Here is a 7,545-nt window from a genome sequence, read left to right as displayed (position 1 = left end):
GGATGGATGGATGGATGGATGGATGGATGGATGGACGGACGGACGGATGGATGGATGGATGGATGGATGGACGGACGGACGGATGGATGGACGGACGGATGGATGGATGGACAGACGGACAGACAGACGGATGGATGGATGGATGGACGGACGGACGGATGGATGGATGGACAGACGGACAGACGGACGGACGGATGGATGGATGGATGGATGGATGGACGGACGGACGGACGGACGGACGGACGGACCCAAGATGGATCTGAAATCAATAAATGAATCTTTGATTCCAGTATTTTCAATCTGAAAAATAAATCGATAGCAAATGATCTACCTTTATAAATAGACAGCAGGAGCTTTTAAAACATGCAGAAGGGATTGTGGAGCCAATGTGGCGAAGCATTCACCTGAGGAATATACATAAATATACATAAATGTCCATTGATGTCCGGCTTCTGTCGCGCAAAATGGAGATATCTGATAGATATCAGCTGCTGTTGCTGTAATGTGTATGAGAGCTGGACTCTTTTAGCTCTGCACCATTTAAAGAACAAGCTAAGTGTAGCATGAGCTCCTCTAGCGGCTTCGTTTAGGACAGAAACACGGCTGGACCAGGAGTGAAGCAGTCAGTGAACGCATCACATCCCACTGCAGTCCGACTGCGGTAGGATGAATAAAAAAATTAAAAATCTAAATTGATTATCAGAACCCACTGTGTCACATGTGTCAAACTGAAGGACCGGGGGCCAAATCTGGCCCGCTTTAAGTTTTTATGTGGCCCTTTAGACTCTGGAGGGCCACATCAATACAACTCTCAAGATTACAGTTGTGTGCTTAAATGTTTAATCAAACAAATAAAAACAGTTTTTACCTTTTTTATCACATGAAAAAAGTTCAATATTTAATTTGAAGAACATGTATTTATTAATATTTTTGCCATTTGTTAATGGACAGTTTTATCAATACATTCTGCCACAGATGGCCCTTTGAGGATATTTGTGATCTTGATATGAACCAAAATGAATTTGACACCATGTGTTCGCAGCCTTAAACACAGAAACGTAATAAAAATTCAAAACTCAAAGTCCTTCAGATTGTGGCAACACTAGGGTAGGAGTCTGGTACTCTGCTCCTCACAGCAGGGTAACCAGAAGTTGTCAACAACGCCACCTTGGGAACTGCACCCAAGGAAATACACTGCCAGTAGGCTCGAGGTTCGTGACCASAGAGAACAAGACTTTTCCAAAAAAATGGGATTACATTTATTATTTCATGTTAAAAAGTAGACAATCACAACATAAGGAACACAATAGGAAGGGGGTGTACAGTACTGAGGCCTACYAGCAGGGGGAGGRCGGTCCAAATGGGAACTGGTTCCTAAAATAAATGTATAAATCCAAAATAAATCACCCCAAACACTTGTGAACAGGCATTCAATCGTGAAGAAACCCCAACACCGGCCACTCGCACAACACAGTTCCAGTCTCCCAGGAGGCCCCTCCCACTACCGTCAGCTCTCAGCCTGGAGACAAGGGGGTGGGGTCAAACAAGCAAATACAAAAAAACACAATTACTACAATTTAAACTTGGCCAAAGACTAAAATGAGGTTACCTCCAACCTAACCAATTAAAATAATCAATGTTTTAATAGAATAGTTTAAAACAATCCATGGCTGCTTCCTGCAGTGARGCTGGAGGSTACACAAAACAATAGAATGTTCCAAAGTAACAAATTCAAACCAAAGAAAACCCAAAACTAAAGAAACMAAACAAATTAACAAAGCAGTTGCGACAATGAAACAGCCAACCAATGAAGCAAGATAAAGTAACCAAAAAAAAAGAAAGAAAATACTGAAACAAAACAGCAGGGTCTCCAGTGAGCTGCAGCAGTGTCAGAGCAGAGTTGGATGACTTCACCCCAAACCAGAGGATCCTTTCCAGCCCACAGCGGGAGGATCAACTTTCCAATATGTGCCGTTTTATGTGCAAACTGCACTGGGGAGGGTGAATTACAGCCACACCCCAGTACCAAGCAGGAGCTTCCAGTGGTTTTTGATGTTGGAGCTTCAAAACCTGCACTCTACCCAATTGACCTTCCCAATGACGTGTGACCAAATGCCAGCATAAGCAACAAGGTGAGAGAGTCTGCCTTTATACTCTCCACCCCTCATGAGGTGATTAGGGGCCAGGTGTTTTGAATATTGGGGCAGGCTTCTTCCTGCTACAAGATCATGACTGTCATCCTGGATTAAACTTTCCACTCTGTTTGTATCTTCTGGTCATGTGGAGGAGGAACACCTTTATGAGGTCATCGACTCCTGTGGAGCTGGATTCGCTCCAAATTGAAAAACTGTTCTCAGCCGATCTCAAATAAAAGTCCAGTCTTATCTGCTGTTTTCTTTTTCACTGAAAACAGAAACATGAAGAAAAATGTTCAGTTTGGTATCAAGCTGCAAGGAGGAGAGTTTGGTGATGAAGCCAATGTTTAAGGAAGAAGTTCATCTGTCTGACCAGAGAAACATTTCAACTTCTTATCATTTCGACCTTCAAATTCCCCCAAACGCACCTCACTGTGAGGAACAGAGAGGCCCTTGAACTGTCAGGACTGGAGGAAATATCAGCTTATTTTTAGCCTTTCATGGTCAGGTGTCCCTCGGTGCTGTTGCTATCGCTTCACAGGGGGCTCCTGACTTTTATGAGAGCCGTTATGTGGACGATGTGGCCTTTATCAGTGAAGCTCACGGTGCTTAGATAAGATTTATGTGGCATCCTGATGCCTTCAGATGGATGATCGGCTTTCAAATGATTCAAGAAAATGTTTGAGACGTTCCAAAAGATCCACTCAACACCGGAAACAAAGGGGAGTAAAAATGCTTTGAAGTTACATTTTTAGATAAATATTCACCCTGAATATAAATTACTTGGGCTAATATCTGAAATTCCTTGATTGAATCTGTAGTGAAGCATCTGGAGTGAAACGGCGTGCAGGACAGCGATTCAGCAGGCCGCATGGCGCCACGCTGCTGTTCCTCCTCCCCCCTGAGCCGAATGCCTCACCCAGAACAAGCTCTGCTGTCCGTCATCCTTCGTCATCTGCAGCCTGGAGAGTCTGGAAGATAGCAGGCAGGTAGCTTATCATGCTGAGCCACGTCTGGGCCCGGACCGACAGCCATCATCATCATCATCATCCTCACAGTTCACACATGGCTGCGTCTGTCAGCCGCCACTGTTTACCGTTCAACTTCCACACATTTACAGTTTGAGCAACTTCAGGCGACACAAAACACCCGACAGCAAGTCTGACTAATTTCCTCCATGAAGGAACGATGAGCTCCACAATCTGGGTTTTACATGATAGTTTAGAACAATGTATTGATTAGAACAATGAACATCTACAAATGTTTTTAAACATCCCTGCTGAGAATGTGAAGAAACACTGACGACTGCAGCAGCAGAACTTCACACTGAATAAACATAAATATTAAACCGTTAATTTATGCAGTGGGGAAAAAAATACCAACAAGTGATTGTTGCAAATAACTTTCATATTTTCAGTCATCAGATTGAAAGCTTTCTGCAGAACAAAAACTAGATTTTATTTGGTGTGTATTTTTCTATTTGATGAAGTTTCTTGCAACATGAAAAAAACACTGAATTATCAGTTAAAACATGCAAAAAGGATTTAACTTTTCAACATAAAACATGCAGAACTTTAATGACAAGAGCAAATTTATCCATATTTTGTAGAAAGGGGATCTGAAGACTGTTGCAGGTCCATAATATAAAGTCTGTCTCACATTAGACTCAAGAAAATGGCAAACTTACCATTTTTGGTTTGATTATCTTCTTTTTTCCAATCAAGACATGAATCAACCTTTCAAGAATAAACACTCTGTACTTAGGCAGGTTAAAGAAATCATCTCCTCCAAGTTGTTCTGGGCCTAAAAGTCACTAACTGCTTATCATCCTGTTTACTTTGAAATTAATAGAAGCAAAAACTTGGTTAATGAAACATATACTTCATAAAACTTTTTCAGTTTTAAGCAATTTTAAGTTATCTGTAAAAAAAAACAAAAAAAACTGAAAAGTTTTGTTTGTTTTAAAACCTAAAAATAGAAATTAAATATTTTTTTAAATAGGAAATTTTCTTTTGTAGATATTTATCAAAAATGATGAGTGGCTCAGACACCATGTGTGTGACACGACGCTAAAAGTTCACCCTCATCATCCTCACCTTGTTTCCAGTTGGACACGGAGCTGAAATGATAATGAATGAAGATCACTGTGATTATGGTCTGGCTGATGGAGTGTTGGTTCATGGAGAAGCAGCTCAGGTCGCCACAGTCATGGAGTCTCAATCAACCTGTCATGTTCTGCAGACGGTGGGAGTAACGAATATGAATGTGTTCTCCGGAACGAAGCGTTTCTGCTGGCAGAAAGCCCTGAGGAAGATGGCAGCCATTACTGCAGATAAAGCAGGGTCAGCTGCTGACAACAGTCAGGTGGACATCAGTGATTCTTTAATATAACTGATTAACAGCTGTTCTTGTTCGAATGCAAACATAACATCAAGCCTAAGATGGTAAAAACAAATTAAACAGGAAAACCTCTCCGCCCCGTTTCTTCCTCCACAGACGATGATTAGTGCAGGAAGCTGTTTGTAAAGTTTCAGTCAAAAACTAACTTCAATAATCTGAGTTATTTAGGAGTTCATTCTCAAAGTCATGTTTTCACCATGTTATTCATTGATAAAGTTTCAAACTAAATCCTGCCATCCTGTTGTGTCAGGAGGAATGGCCCAGATGCTAAAAACGTTTGTGATTTTTAACATAAAAAATAAACAACGTTCTCTCCCTCATTATTTGGTAATCTAGCAAATATAATTTATGAGAAAGTTCTCAGATCTCACTGTAATTCAGTCATTCCTTAATCTTTATTGTTTGGTGTCAGGTTTATAGGACATGGATGCTGTTCCAGGTTAGCTGGGCTCTGACAGGAGGACTGTGTGGGTTTCTGCTGGTCTGGATGCAACCAGAGAACACTAATGGAGTAATGGACCACACGCTGATGTTTTACAGTTCACTCGGTGTGCAGTCCCAGGGAAAAGAAAGTACACCCCGTCAGCAGTGGAGAACGAAAGCTGACACTTTGCTCCCTGAGCTGGATAAGAAAAGTTTGTTTCATCTGATGTCTGCAGACATTTGGAGTCTGGAGCTTTGCCTGTTTATCCTCACGGCGCTCCGGATAGATTCCTATTGATCAGATATGTTCTGGGTTGCAGGGCTAACAGGCTGATGGTCCTAAGATGAAGAGCATGAAAGGAAGCAAACTAACCATGTGAAAAATTCACATTAACCTTGTCCACATCACTTTGCTTTATAATTTAAGATTGTTGAAATAAACAATCATGTTTTCACTTTTTATATCACTGTAGGAGGAGAAACAACCACATCCAGTCCAGAACCATTAACCAGAACCCAAAGAAGAGCGTCTGCAGGTCCAGACTCAGCTTTTCATGTGTCAGTCATCTTATAAAGCAGCAGGTCTAAGTGATGATCCATCCTCTCCTCATGTCACAACAATAAGGTTCAATCAGCTCTGAATAGAATGAAACCTGCTGTAAAAAAAAAGATTTTTAAAATCCCACATTTGCAGCTGAATGTCTCCTCAGACAGGCTGCAGAACCAAACACTGCATCATCACTGAGCTCAGTTTGGTTTTCTGCTCTGGAGTCACAGAGTCAGAGCTGACCTCTTTCATGTCCCACATTTTAAGATGAAAAGTTTAAAAGAGATATAACATGGACATTTTTTGTTTTATCACGTAAAACAGAAAAATGATGGTCAATAATCAAAGGTTCATTTCCGTCCTCTCAGTGGAGCTGATGGCTCTGGGTTTGGTCTCGTTTCAGACAGCAGATCCGTGACAACATGGACTCTCAGTCAACGGCCTCTGAGGAGAAACGTCTAATGTTTGCTGAGTTTTCCTGTCAGTTCGAACGCTGAACACACTCAGCGGTTCTGATGGAGTCGGAACATCTAACATGGATTCCTGGTGATTTTAAGCAGATTCATCATCCTGCTTATTCCCGCCGCACTGATCTGCTCAGATTATGGTTGGATGGAGAGATTGGGCTGCTTGACGTGAAAATTTGAGAAGTTAGGAGTAATAACTGCCTTAGCTGAAAGACGTCTGACCTCAGCAGTGTCAGGGCCAGCAGCTGCTCAGTCAGAGAAGCATTTCAGCTCCTTGCTTAGTCAATGTTAGAAAGGAGGATATCAAACATAAACTCTTTTGAAAGATGATGCTGAAAATGTTTTCTCAGCTGTAACCTTTCACCTTTAAACAAAGCAGATTAAAGAACCTGTGTGTTCTCTGCTCCTGCATCTTCTGTATGCTTCATCATAACTCAGAGGGAACGTCACGAGTTATTATTAGACCCACTGTATTAAAATTTAAAATTAAAAACTCAACTTTGTGATAAAGTGCACTCTGACAGCTCAGCTCTTCCGCAAATCATTTCTGAGAAATAAAACAGACGTTAGAACATTTTCCATGACAGAGTAAAGCACGCTGCGTCCAGGCTGGCGAGGCGGCGGCACGGTGTGGGCGACAGAGCCGCTGGCCGCCGTTCTGTCTTGGTGCCTCTCGGATATCTGCTACCCTCTGATGAATAATGGAAGAAGCGGTGAGCGGTGTGGGCGGCAGAGAGGGATGGCCTCTCCTCAAAATAGACATCAGTGCAAAAATGCAAAAGATCTCATAGAGGAGATGGAGCAGATGTGACCAGATCTGGAGAGCATTCAGCTTCAGAAGCAGAAACATGTTGTATTAACATGGATCTGTCATGTAAAATCCTTTTACACAGAAAATAAAAATATTTACACCCCTGAACTCAGCCACACTGTGTAGTTAATGGAGCAAACATCTGGGAGAAGGGGATCCGGTCGGGTGAGAGTAACTGGAACTGAACAATAGGTTGCAAAAAACCAGCTCTGCAAATCACCCTGACCATCCCACACTCATCTCAAAGCATGGTGGTGGCAGCATCATCCTGTGGGGAGCTTTACTTCAGCAGGAACAGCAAAGATGGATGGAGCTAAATCCTGGATGGAGACCTGGAGAAGACCTGGAGAAAACCTGGACGTCCAGATTCTAGAACAACCACCAGATCATGTGTTAGAATGGCCTACTCAAAGCCCAGATCTAAATAAAATCAAGAATCTGTGACAAGAGCTGAAAATCATAGTCTGAAAAATCAGAGAAATGCCTTCAGTTTCTAGTAAAAAGCTCGAAGAGTCATTCCTGAAAGATGGTTCTGCTACGGAAGAACACGGTGGCTGAATAGAAATGTATGCCACACTTTTCAGATTTTGTTTTGTAAAACATTTGAGAAAAGAACAAAACAAAAAGATGCTGCTTTGTGTCCGTTTCAGGTTGTAAGAGAAAATAAGAGGTGGAAGTAAAGAGAGAGAGATAGTGTGTGTGTGTGTGTGTGTGTGTGTGTGTGTGTGTGTGTGTGTGTGTGTGTGTGTGTGTGTGTGTGTG

This window comes from Poecilia reticulata, linkage group LG19, assembly GCF_000633615.1.
Source record: "Poecilia reticulata strain Guanapo linkage group LG19, Guppy_female_1.0+MT, whole genome shotgun sequence".
Classification (NCBI taxonomy): Eukaryota; Metazoa; Chordata; class Actinopteri; order Cyprinodontiformes; family Poeciliidae; genus Poecilia; species Poecilia reticulata.
This window is presented reverse-complemented; position numbering follows the sequence as displayed.